The 12734-nt window shown below is 45.8% G+C and overlaps 1 protein-coding gene across 2 annotated transcripts in view; it reads left to right on the top strand.

Moving 5' to 3' along the window:
• NOTUM (notum, palmitoleoyl-protein carboxylesterase) overlaps positions 1-12734 on the top strand; it is a 179306-nt gene that overhangs the window by 52497 nt on the left and 114075 nt on the right. The gene's annotated exons all lie outside the window — the stretch shown is intronic.

The raw sequence follows: 12734 nt of genomic DNA, 5'->3' as shown, positions 1-12734 counted from the left end.
GAAAATTCGTATTGGCTGAAAAAAATGCGCCCACCTTGCCTGACGTGCATTTACCCATTCCATCTGTTGGATAACTTTTAGGTTTTTATGTTCGGTCCTCAAGAGAAACGGTTGAGCAGTTCCTTGAAGGAGATGCCGCCACTCTTCACAAGCGGTCTTCATGGCCAGCAGCTCCTTTTCGATGACCGAGTAGTTGACCTGGCTGGTTGTCAGAGTTCTGGAAACATAGGCCACCGGATGTTCTATTCCATCGAATTCTTGTAGAATAGCAGCCCCGATAGCAGCCGCAGAAGCATCGGCTTCAACTATGAAAGGTCGGTTCTGGTCAGGTTGGCGCAGAATTGGCGTTGAGCAGAAAAGATGTTTTAGATGTTGGAAGGCCTCATCGGCTACTTTGGACCAAAAAAAAAGGAACCAATGACTTTTTGAGGAGGGTGGTGATAGGTAGTACTGTATTCAAAAACCCTACGATAAACTTACGATAGAAGTTGGCTAAGCCAAGGAATTTTTGGACTTCCTTAACCGTGGTCGGAGTGAGCCACTTTAAAATGGCCTCGACCTTTCGGGGGTACATTTCCACGCCAGCTTTGGACAAAATGAATCCCAAGTAGGGCACCACAGTGGCATGAAATACACATTTTTCAGGATTTATCAGAAGGTGATGGTCCTTGAGGCGTTTAAGAACTTTACGGAGATGTTGGTGATGTCTGAAGAGAAGCGAAGAGGAGTAGACCAGTATGTCATCAAGATAGACTATAGTACACTGATGGAGATCAGAGAATAACCGGTCCATGAATCTTTGAAATATGGATGGAGCGTTGACCAAACTGAACGGCATGACCCGATATTCGAAGTGGCCGTAAGGGGTCCGGAATGCGGTTTTCCATTCGTCCCCATACGGACACTGCGCAGGTGGTATGCCCTTAAGTCTAATTTCGAGTACACCTTAACGCCTTGTACCGCCTCCAAGGTGTCCTTTATGAGGGGCATGGGGTACCTGTCCCGGATGGTAACTCGGTTGAGTACTCTATAGTCGATACATGGTCTTAACTCCTGTGTATCCTTCTTGGGGACAAAAAACAAGGAAGCCCCGGCTGGTGAGGGTTGTATCAAGCCATTAAGCAGGTTCGAGTCCAAGTATTTTCTTGGAGCATCCTTTTCCTTCAAGGAGAGTGAGTACATGCGACCAAACGGAACTAGGGCCTCTGGTAGTAGGTTATAGCACAATCCTCCGGCCGATGTGGTGGTAAATCATGTGGATCCTTATCCAAAAACACCTCCTTAAATTCACATAGATCAGTGGGTATGTTATGGACTCCCAGGGTGTTCGGCCTTTACCGTGATATAAGTAGTCCCTAATAGGCACGATTTGTGGCAATATTCAGAAGGGAAAGCTATTTGATTTCTGGTCCAGTCTATAGTTGGGTTGTGTTTACGTAACCAGGACACCCCCAGTATGACTGGAAAATTGACTGCCGCAATGAGATTGAACTGAATCACCTCTGAGTGTTGGAGCACGTTCATGGTTAAGTGCCGCAGTGGTGTGGGTTATGAGTCCTGAGCTTAATGGTTTGCCATCCACGCCCTCCACTTTCTGATCGTCTTCCTTCTCAAGGAGGACTGTCTTGTTCTGATTAGCCCAAATGATGTCCATAAAACTCCCTGCTGCTCCGCAATCGATGAGAGCTAGGACGTTTACAGGTTGAGGTTCCACAATCAATTGTAAGGTGACGACAATTAACCGGTTGTCGTCGGTCGAAACGGAAGAGGAAACTGCCATGGTAGCATAGGGACTGGAAAAACTACCTCGGTAACCTGGCCCTGTTAGTTCTGAGGTCGGTTGTTTCCCGACCGCCGAGGTGGGACTTCAGGGCAATCTCTGAGTAGATGTTTCTCTGATCCGCAATACATACAGAGGTTGTTCTCTTTACGTCTTTTGTGTTCTTCTGAAGTCAAAGGACCACAGGTAGTCCCGATCTGCATGGGTTCATCTCGGGGTATCCTAGGTGAGGAGGTTACTGGAACAGGGGAATCTGCATGGTAAGGCAGAGCAAGTGGGTTGCAACGCACCGAGCCCAACGAATGATGAAAAGAAATAGGATCAGTGGAAACAAAAGACGGACTAGACAGAAACCCAAAGAGAGCCAAAACAGTTAACACAAAAGACGGACTAGATAGAACCCGAGAAGAGCCCAAATAGAAAACAGTGAAAAAGGACATTAACCCAAAGAAAGATATAGAACAGCAGTTAGCGGCGCAGTAGTCGCCATGATCCCCACAAGCGACCCGCTGGCAGATGTGTGACAAATGTCTTCAATTGCAAGCTCATGGAAGCTGAAAGTTTTTCTGGGTGATTCAAGTTTTTCTTATGGTGGAAGGATCCGCTTTGGCCTGGGTTGTTTGTGCATCTACTATCGAGTCCCTTGCCTTTTTAATTTTATTTGAAAAAAGCTGCCTGAACCTTATCGCGATCTTCCTGAGATGGTAGCGGCTAGTGCTTTAGGCTTTTCGATGGATTTCAGGATTTCAAATTTACTGGTGGACTTTACGGCAGGCCTAACAATGCTGCATCTAGGCTTTTTAAAAAAGCTGCAACCTGCCCTACGCTTGAAAAGTAGTAAGAGAATAGTTTAGGGTATAGCCCCATAACTCCTGCCACTGCCGCCCTCCCACTGTCATGGCTGCTTAAGGCCCACTATACATTCTTTCCTAGGGTATTTAGTATACACCAGCTTAAACATGGTCTAATTACCCTTCGAGTGAAAAGGGTAGGATTGGATGAGGCTCTTTTTGCAATTTTGAAATTCTTGCTGCTTACTGGAGAAAATGCTAGCAATTCAACTGCATGTGCATACTGATCGACTCTCGGGGGTGGGGGGGGGGGGGGAATCCACCCATTGATGAATCAGGATTTTGACCATTACACAGTATGGTTACAGCTACTGTACAGGTGGCTGATGACATTGTTACAGATGATGGGGACGCTTGCTGGTGGTGTTCGATCTCCAAGAGGCCTCTGATCAGATGGACCCTGGGGCACTTTCCATTTAGAGGTGGGCATTGGGAGTATTTTTCTGGTGCAAATGCTATCTTTACAGTCTTACAGATTGCATGCTGTTCCGATGCATTCCTCCAGACACCCCCCCCCCGCCCCACTCATAAGCAGGGTTCCCTAAGGTTCGATCTTGTCTCCTGGTACTTTTTCAATCTGTACAAGGAGAGTTGGTTGGTATCTCCATCCATTGCTCATTGGAGGATGATGTATGCTGCCTGGTGAGCTTCTTTGCACAATTAAAGCCTTGCTGTTGCAAGCAAATCTTAAATGTAACACCATGATGACAGAGTTTCTTCATTGGTTAGGTCGCGGGTACAAATCCTGGTTCGGGAAAGTATACATTCAATTCTTAGTGGCTTACTCCGATGCTTGGATTTTTCCTTGATTCTAAATTCTCATTGCATGCGCATGTTTCTTAGAAGGTCTAGTTGGCCTGTTACTAGATCTTCGCTTCTCTGTTGAATAAAATCCTATCTTTGAGCTAATTCTTTCTGAGCCACTGTACATGGATGGGGTAAGGCATCATGGGCTGCGGTGAACGCGTTACGTCCATTAAAGTCAGCCTTTCATGACACAGAACCACTTGTGTACAGGACCGTTATAAATGCCATATCAGATCATGTGAGATTTATGCTGCTTGTTAGTGATTGTACCGTAATGTTGTGTAATAAAATGTACTAAACGCTTGTGTACAAGCGTGTTATAAATGCCATATCATATGATACTCCATATTGTATTTCATTTTTTCAGACTTTTTACAGAGCTGCAGCTGTCTCTATATAAAAAGTGCTTGATCCTTGAGGAACCTTTCACAAGGGTACTGTGAAATGGACCTCAGCGCCCTCTTCGTTATTGAAAAAACTTGTTTTGAAGTTGCATGAAAGAATGGTAACAACGGAGTAAATTGGTTCCTCAACTCCGTTCATATAGGGTAATATATTTGTGGTTACTCTTAATGGTATTCATGCGCCAAAAAGGAAAGAAAAAAATGACTCAATTCTTGGTGATCATAAGTTTTGTATTAATGTTGACATTCGCCCTATGTGATGACGCGTGTTTCAACTGTAACCCCCGTCTTTTTCAAATCAGGACCAAATGGTATTACTTGTCCTTACAATATTCTTACAGCTTGTGTGCCAAGTCATGGGTTAAATTCCCAACCTGAAAAGTACTTGTCTTGAGCTTTATGTCAACATTAATACAAAACTTATGATCACTAAGAATTGAGTAATTTTTTTCTTTCATTTTTGGTGCATGAATACAATTAGGAGTAACCACAAGTATGGTCTCTCTATATAAGTTTCATATGCTGACTTTTTTTTTAAAACTGAAAAAATAACACACCCCTGAACCAAAAAGGTTAAACAGCTGCGTGTGTGGCACTTTAATGCCACCGTGCAACCACAAAAGTGAGCATAGCAAATTCAGCATGTGCGTCTGTCTTCCTGATATGAAGTAGATGCTGCCCCTTCCAAAAGGATCAACAGCTTGCACCTGGGGCAATTCTAGACGATATGCAGAAGGCCCTGGGTGGCACCTGTGTAGATGTACTGATGGTTACAGACTTACTCCCTATCAACGGGGGGCATCCATACTCCATCACTAATCCGGGTTTACACGGCTAAGACTGCATGCGTAGCATTTTACGGTGCAGAGATTTGGGGTAGTGCAGAGCTGCGGAAGCTGGCTGCAGCAGAAAATACCTTCTTGCGAAGGATTCTAAAAGTGCCCCAATCGTTGGGCTAGCGTACATCGAAGAGTGACTGGGAATCCAGCAGATGTCGTTGTGCTGCTCAGTCTGGAGTAACCCAGAAATGTTTGTAACAAGGACTGCACCTACAGACGTCATGAACCGTATCGTGGCAAGTCGAATTCTGTGTCTGACACATGTTAAACGATCTAAACGAAATTGGTCTGGCAGGTTGGTTCACAAATCCTGATTTTATTCCTAGAAAGCACATAACTCTTTTCAGGGATATAAATACATTTTACCAAATTCTGAGCACTGCCCAGAGAAACGTACTATAAGAGGGTATCTCACTCTCAAAACTACACCAACTATGGCGCATACTTGCTCTGGACTAGGTGCACATTTTCACATGCAGTTTCAACCACAGTCCGCTTAAATGTACTTCCTTTTAAATACTGTTATAAGAATATGGGAGCATGGGCCAAAAGAGAGCATTATGCACTTTCAACGCCCATGAGGACATAATACACTGTGACCCGATGTACATTGTTACCCGTTTTGAGAAAATACTTGTATTTTTGCTACTACTTAATGAACCACAGGACTGTTCTGCAATTGAATAATTTCTGTTCTTAGCAATGAAAATGGTTCTTCATGATTTTGTACAGGTTTTAATGCCATTTTATTTGTTATTGTATGATACTATTTAGTAAGAATAAACTCTGCCAATAAAATGCACCCTGTTTAAACAAAGGAAAAATAGTGTCTTAAAAGAAGGCTCATGTGACAACTCACTTCCCCACGTTCAGAGGCACAGGCTTCCCTGCGCCGGGCTCGAGCCTTCCTCTTTCTTTTTGTGGGGATCCCTTCCCCACGTTCCATCCTTACCTTTTTTTTACTGTCAAAGACTTGTGAGGATTTTACGTAGCCCTCTGCATAAAACCTTTTCACTCACTTTTAAATAATTTGACAATCAACCATCTTTACAACACCAATGCTCCTTGGTACTGGTAGTTTCCTTATTCTCTTTCCATGTGCCCTCTTGGTATCTTTCAAAGTTCACATGCATGTTTTACTTTTGCCCTCTTGGCGGTTTTCAAAGTTCATTTAGTTTGCTTTTTACTCAGTCCACTCTTGTTCGGCATTGCGGTTACTTTCTTGCCTTCGCTTCCCGCTTTTCATAATTCAGAATATTTTACAGAGACCTTCGAATGTGTGATTCCGCTTCGCAGGACCACTCTGTTACTTTGTATACTTTTCTCGGCACTCAATCATTGTTCTCTTCATTAGGCAAAGCATTGGCACACGCGCAACCTTTAGCTCTTGTTACATTCCTCATTTGCACTTAACACACACCAGTTTTTTTTTGCCTTTGACAACTCACCAGTCGTGTTAAGTGGGCTTCAATCTTCAATGCTTTTCCGGTAGCAGTCAAGGCCGTTACCAACGCCTCCTCTGCTCCTCTCCAACTCTGTTGTTCACCCTTCGGCAGGCCGCCTGGTAGCACTTTGAAGGTTTCTCTTTTACGCTCACGTTTGTTCGGTAATGGAATGCTTACGGCTTCCCGAAAGGACGGAATTCTCGCCTGGCTTTCTCTCATTCTCCGCAGCAGCCGATCAGCCCATTGGCCTTCCAACTTTCATAGTCTGGTTCGCATCAGCATCAGCCCCGAAAGAGCTGTTCCTTCTCACACCCAGCCTCGCTCAGTGTGCGCCTGTGCACACCACCTTTTATTCTGACACGGAGTGTTAACAAGTGGCAGGTGTATGCAATTCGTATTATGTGCCTGACTCTGCCTGATCTTATTAGAGGGACAGGGCCATTGCAAGTCAGTGGAGGTAATCCTCATTTCTTCATTCCTCATCTTCCTCGGCTCAGTGGTGTTGTCAATGTGAAGTGGGGAGGAATTATGGGAGCTGTAGTTTCCCATAAAATAAGCAGGGATAGGGGTTAAATGGGTTAAGCAAAAAGTGGGGATACTGTGTCTCACCATTGGGTGCTTCACCCCCACTCCCTGAGGGCCCCCTATCCAGGTGATCCTCCTTCGCTTGTCCACCCCAGGTCAGGATCCAAACGTGATGTCCTTTCCCTGGCCACTTGAGTATGGAATCCCGGGGACTAGGCTGTGAAACACCCTCTGGCACAACTGTCAGGATACATACTTCTCAGAACCTCCTACACGTGTGCTCAGCAGTTGTTAAAGGGATCCCCGTCATGAGCATTTGTGCTCAACGTCACACCTTATACCCTGCCTGGTTCCATATTTTGTCCGCCTGCTCCCCTATTATTGCTGCGAATAAGCTTTTCATGACCCCAATCGCAAATATCACCCCTGCCGTCAGTTTCTCGAGCACCTGTATCCATTTACTGGTCCCTGCAACGAGGGAAGACGGGCTGCATATCAGATTGTCCCTGTCCATTGTCTGCCATGGCACATAATGCGCATCCCCCCTACCTTTCTGTAGCCGTGGTGGTACTTGTGTTTTGGTACGTGTTCCTCCTCCCAGTGCGGTCGCTTGAGTTAGCCCCATTTTTACCTTTCCTACCCTGCTGCAGAGTGAGGTGGACCAGTCCCTTCCACTCCCTCCACTGTCATGTCGTTTCTGCTCTTTCCTCCCCCCACAGTCCATCATCTGATACTACATAGTCACCACCCCTTCTTCTTCGTCCTCTTTCCCCCTTGTCATCTTAACTTACATTTTATCCTTCCTGAGAGCCATTATCCCTGGTATCCCTTGCTTTTCTCCGTCCTTCCTCTTCTATCACCCTCTCCGCTTCACTGAACAGCGTGTCCACCTGCTCTTGCATATTCTTCTCTATCTGCTAGGTATTTCCTCTCTGCGTGTGTCTTTGTACTTTTCCCCTATGCTTTTTGCACTGGCCCCTCTTGGTATTTCTCGCTGGGGATTTGTGTACGCTGCAGTGGGCTGTAACGATGGGTAGAGACCATAGGGTGGGGCGGGGAGCTTGGTCCGCTCCCTTCCACGGTCTCTCCCTCTTCTTTTTTTCATTTGTTTCCCTTTTCTTTACTCCTGTAGCTTTCATAACCCTAGAATGTTCAGTCTACTCTTCAGCTTAGAGCCCTTGTATTTTAAGAGATACGAGAATGTATTTTCTTTATTTTGCTGTCAAAAGTACCCTTCCGGGCAATGCATGGAATCTGTTACAATATTATTTTAATGGGCCCATGAGACTGCAGGTCACTTTCTTGTACTATTGGGGCAATTTTTTCGACACACATGGTCCAGGGGGCTATCTAAATAGGACATTATCCTGCTTTTCCCCTTCCTCATGTGTCCCCACTTCACTTTTTAAACACTCGCACTCACTCCCACTTTAAAACTCACTCTTTGGCCTTCTCCACAGGCCAAAACACTCATTCATTGTTCTTATCTGACAGCCCTCTCCACGGGCTCACCTTGTTTTATATTAGAACAAATAGGCGGTGTGCCTTCGCCGCACACATACACAACTGCTGCTACAAGGCCAAGCGCACTATTTTACAATGAGGTACATTCTGATACTGACTCTGCCACTATGAGACTTTATCGTAGAAACAACACTATCTACCACACTCGTGTCCCTCGCTACATTTCCCCAAAATGCAACAAAGTCAACAACCCAATTCTCACCCCAATGATGCAACTATACAATCGCTGGTTCTATGCGCAACTCCCGTCTAACAGGGTTCGCTACACATTATGCAACGCTTCTGCCTATTGCAGATGTGCCCACACCTGCACCCAGCCCCTGTTGGCTGGTACGTACTATTTTTTACGTCGGCTGATTGTCCTACCTCCTTGAGGATGGGTCCCCGTAAAAGAAATCCCTCCCCTGCGGTGGCCGAGCCCCCACTGGCACAGAACCTCCAGTACGAGCTCCCGCTGAGTGCAAGCGGTGCTCGAGACCTGGCATACCTTTGTGAACTCTGCATCTGCAGGGCCTCCTCGTTGATGCACATTAATCAGTTCTGGGGTTGCCGGACACATGCCCCTTAGGGAGGGTGGCTTGGTTGCCCTCAGTAGGACTGAGGATCTCACTGGGGTCTTCAAAAAAAGTACAAATTGGTCCTCTGATCACACCATATAAAAATCGTAGTCAAAAAGGAGCACCTACTGAGCAATAAGCAAGTGTTTATTACAGCTGGGTAAGCACAAATTAAGCAGGACAGTGGACAGGCATTGAATGATGAGAGCTGACAATATATATTTATAGGTTGAGTACAATAGTCCAAGCATTTGAAACTATTACGGTCAGAATGTACATATTTTCTGGCTTTCCCAGGACAGGCATTGGCTGTGTTGTGTCATATCGTTTGTGCTGTGTGCGTATATTGTCAAAATGTGATTGGAGAAATTAGATCAACGGTCTCCCAAAACATCACTCCTGTGTGGCGCCACACCGATTCTCACCCCTCCCCGGAACAATTTGTAATTAGCAATGTAATATTTGTGTTGACCGCTGGGGCTTTATTCGTCTGCCATTGGTCAGCACTGTTGCAAAAAAGAAACGAGACACCCTGCTCCTGGTGGGAAGGGAGACCGTCACACGGTACCTTTTGGAATATTGGCTTTCGCAATGTTTGTGGTTGATAACCTGAAGGCTGGCCACCGCCCAGGGACACACATCGTACTGATTAATCGGTTCCTCCAGGAACGCCACTCCGCTCAGCTTCCGGTCACATAACCACCTCCTCAGAGGTATTCTTCCTTTCCTCTCCTTCCCCCCCCAGAAGCTCACTTTCTCTAGAGCTCTGGTACTCTCTAGGCTGGACTACTGCAACAACCTCTTTCTAAAATTGCCTGCTTCTACTCTCCGTCCTCTGCAACTCATCCAGAACAGAATCCAAGACTTGTCCTTGGCCTCAAGCCCAGGGATCGTATCTCTCCAGCACTGAAATCTCTGCATTGTCTCCTAGTGGCTGCAAGGATTAAGTTCAAAACTCTCTGCATTGTCCAAAAGGCCTTCTGGGGCCTGGTTCCTTAATACCTCCAAATCTCTCTTCGTGAATACCTTCCTACTTAAGCTCTTCACTCCTCCACCTCCAACTCCCTCAGGGTCAGTCGCTTTTTCCAAGCAACGAGTTGGTGGTAGATCTCTTTCCTCAGCTGGGGCCTTCCTCTGGAATAGCCTCCCTGCCTCTCTGAAACTTGAGGAGAACCAAATCTAGTCCAGAAGCACCTCAAGACCTTCCTCTTTGCTTCTGCCTTCTCTCTTCCTCTCCCTCTCCCCTGCTGATTTCCTGTCTGATACTGCACTGGTCACCTGGCTACCCTCTGATTTCGGGGCCCAGGTCCCTGCCTGTCCAGTTGCACACCTGCACTGCCTCCAGGCACCCCTTGCGCTGTAACCCTACAGTCCCCCTACCTGAACTTTTGGACACCTGCTTTCTGCACTTGCCCTTGCACCTGCCACCTGCTGGCCGCACTTCTTGTAATTGTGTTGATCCCATGTACAGCACTGCCCACTTCTTGCCTTGTTGCACCTTGAAACACTTGTGTATAGGCGCGTTACAAATGCCATATCATATCGTGCAGTATGACAACTGTTTTTAACTTTGATGGAAATTGTACATTTCCAAAATAAGATCTTTATTAATTGATTAACACGCTACCCTAAGCAGTCAGCAATCGAGAATACGAGAAACGTATTCTCCAGGGTTATTCCCTTTCCATAAGAATTAAAACTGTTACTTTTATTACAATTGTTTGTCTGCTTCAGTGCCCTTATATCATGCCTGGTTGCTTACACTCAGAAATTGTGCTCAGCATTCATGTCTTCCACTTGAATATCCTTGTTGCTTTCCTAAGAATTATTCACAGCCTATGTGTTGACAATACCTGGGTCATTATGCCATATGGGAAAGGGACCGTGAGTATCGTGCAGCCCTGATCTGGACGCAGACACGGAGATGCCCACACACCCCACCTAATTAGAAATAGGGAAATGTAGCACCTCACTTCAAGACAACAATGCCAATTAACCAACCCACAAACATCTTCACCCTCTGCATACACCTCTGAAATTCTAACCAAACACAACCACAAACCTACAACACAACAATCTGCACAAACTTCACTACACTGCAACAACAAACCAAAGCACAGATGGACCCACACAACAGCACACAACGTCTTCTGACAGTATAACACCCCGAGCCCAGCCAAAAGAACTCCGGGCTGAGGCTGCCAACAGCACATCACTGCTCTCTTGCACTTCTCCAGCTCATCCCAGTAACTCACCCTCCCCAACCCCTCCCTTTTTTTCAGAGTTGCCAGGGGACCACTCCGGTGGTGATGGTGCGCGGTACAAATATCCTTTAACATTAATACGTTGAGACTGGAGTGTGGTTCGCCACTCTGCCACAAACGGATTGGGAGCCTGTCCATGTGTATTTATTGGTATGCACATGAGAGAAAAGAGCCGTTTAGATCCATCCCTCGGTTCTTAAAGCATAGGTGCCATCTATGCGGCTTCCTTTTTTAAACTCTTACATCTTACTCACAACTTGATATTTTCAGACTCCAAATACTTTCATGATTCCCTCATGGTGTGACAAGGGCAGATCTGGAGCACAAGCATTTTGGTAACTATGCTGTGTTATTTGATGTTTGTATAGCGCCTACTGCCATTAGTATGGCTTTGTAGCATTGCAGTGGATGAACGCCCTTCGGAAGACCATAGTCTGCGCAAACATGTGAATACAATGTGAGTGATCAGTAATTGACATTCCATGACCAGATTAAATCATGCAGTGCATATGTAATGCCATAAGGAAATTAACTGGACCAGATGTTTCACTGTATTCTATAGGTTGCAGTGCAAGAGGGGGCAAGGGTATTTTAAATAGTCTGTAAATCCCAAGTACAACTGTCTACAGTTGAGGGCTCTGCTATACTTTACATGCAGAACACATGTATAAATGTCTAACATGAAGCCAACATGCAAATTACATCAACAGTTGTCAGATAAGAGATGCCACAAGCGTAGGTCCTCTTGTCCGTACCATCTCGTTACTGCAGTAAACTGTACTATAATGGATTCAAATGTGGCAGCGATAATGAGTAGTCACCTAGAGAAAAATACTTAACTTGTTGTCCATGACATTGGCAATTTCCAGGACACCCGGTCCTCTAGAGGAAAACCGCTCGCTACTCCTCCTCCCCTCGTTGACCCTCCCACCAGACTCTTCAAAATGCCAATTTCCCACCTGGAAGTTCTGACTGCCGTATTCTTTCCATTTGGTGTGGTTGGGGTGCCTGAAGGCGCGGCTGAATTTCTACGGGTTGGGATTTGGGAGTGTCACAGAAAGCTTCAGTATCTGGTGGGGCCATGGGAAGGGCATTGGGAGAAAGAGAACCTATTTATTGGTCCCCATTTTATATTTTTTTTTGTTGAAACCCCTAAATATCTATTTTTTTTCCATAAGGCTTCCTGCAACACCCAAGCCCACCCTTACTGTGCTTACCACCAAAGGACCACTACTTGGTCATAGAGATCCTGAAGATGCCCACTGTTCTGTTCACGTTGGCACCCCCTGGTCGGGCCAGGTCTCATCATCTTATAATGTTGTGTTTTCTCTCCCGTGGTTGTGCCCCTCATCTTTTGGATCTGCTTGGTTTCTGGACCATCCCAGGATACACACTATCTTTTTGTGAACCATGCTCTAATCAAGCACTCTTTTTCCAGACCTAGTTTACACCCGATGTACGTGTGTTTGTGCAGCATTGCAAATTAATAGACTCCAATAAATGGTCAGGGCTCGTCTCTTGTCCATGGGATGATGTCCAGCATTCCCCTGGCTTGGTTTCTGCATCATCTGACAATATTCTTTCTCTGTCCCCCATGGTATTAATCGTGACTTGTTATCCAGGCCTCGTCTGCACTATCAGACTGGTCTCTCTCAACCATCGTGGTATCTCTAATCCAATGATCGGGCGGGGTGCTGCACCGCCTAACGATACAGTGTACTTGCACCCTTCTCTCCTT

The sequence above is a fragment of the Ambystoma mexicanum genome, chromosome 3q (genome assembly GCF_040938575.1).
Source record: "Ambystoma mexicanum isolate Mex_15411 chromosome 3q, UKY_AmexF1_1, whole genome shotgun sequence".
NCBI classification, from domain to species: domain Eukaryota; kingdom Metazoa; phylum Chordata; class Amphibia; order Caudata; family Ambystomatidae; genus Ambystoma; species Ambystoma mexicanum.
Note: the sequence above shows the minus strand (reverse complement) of the source record. Positions and strands in the feature narration are given on the sequence as shown.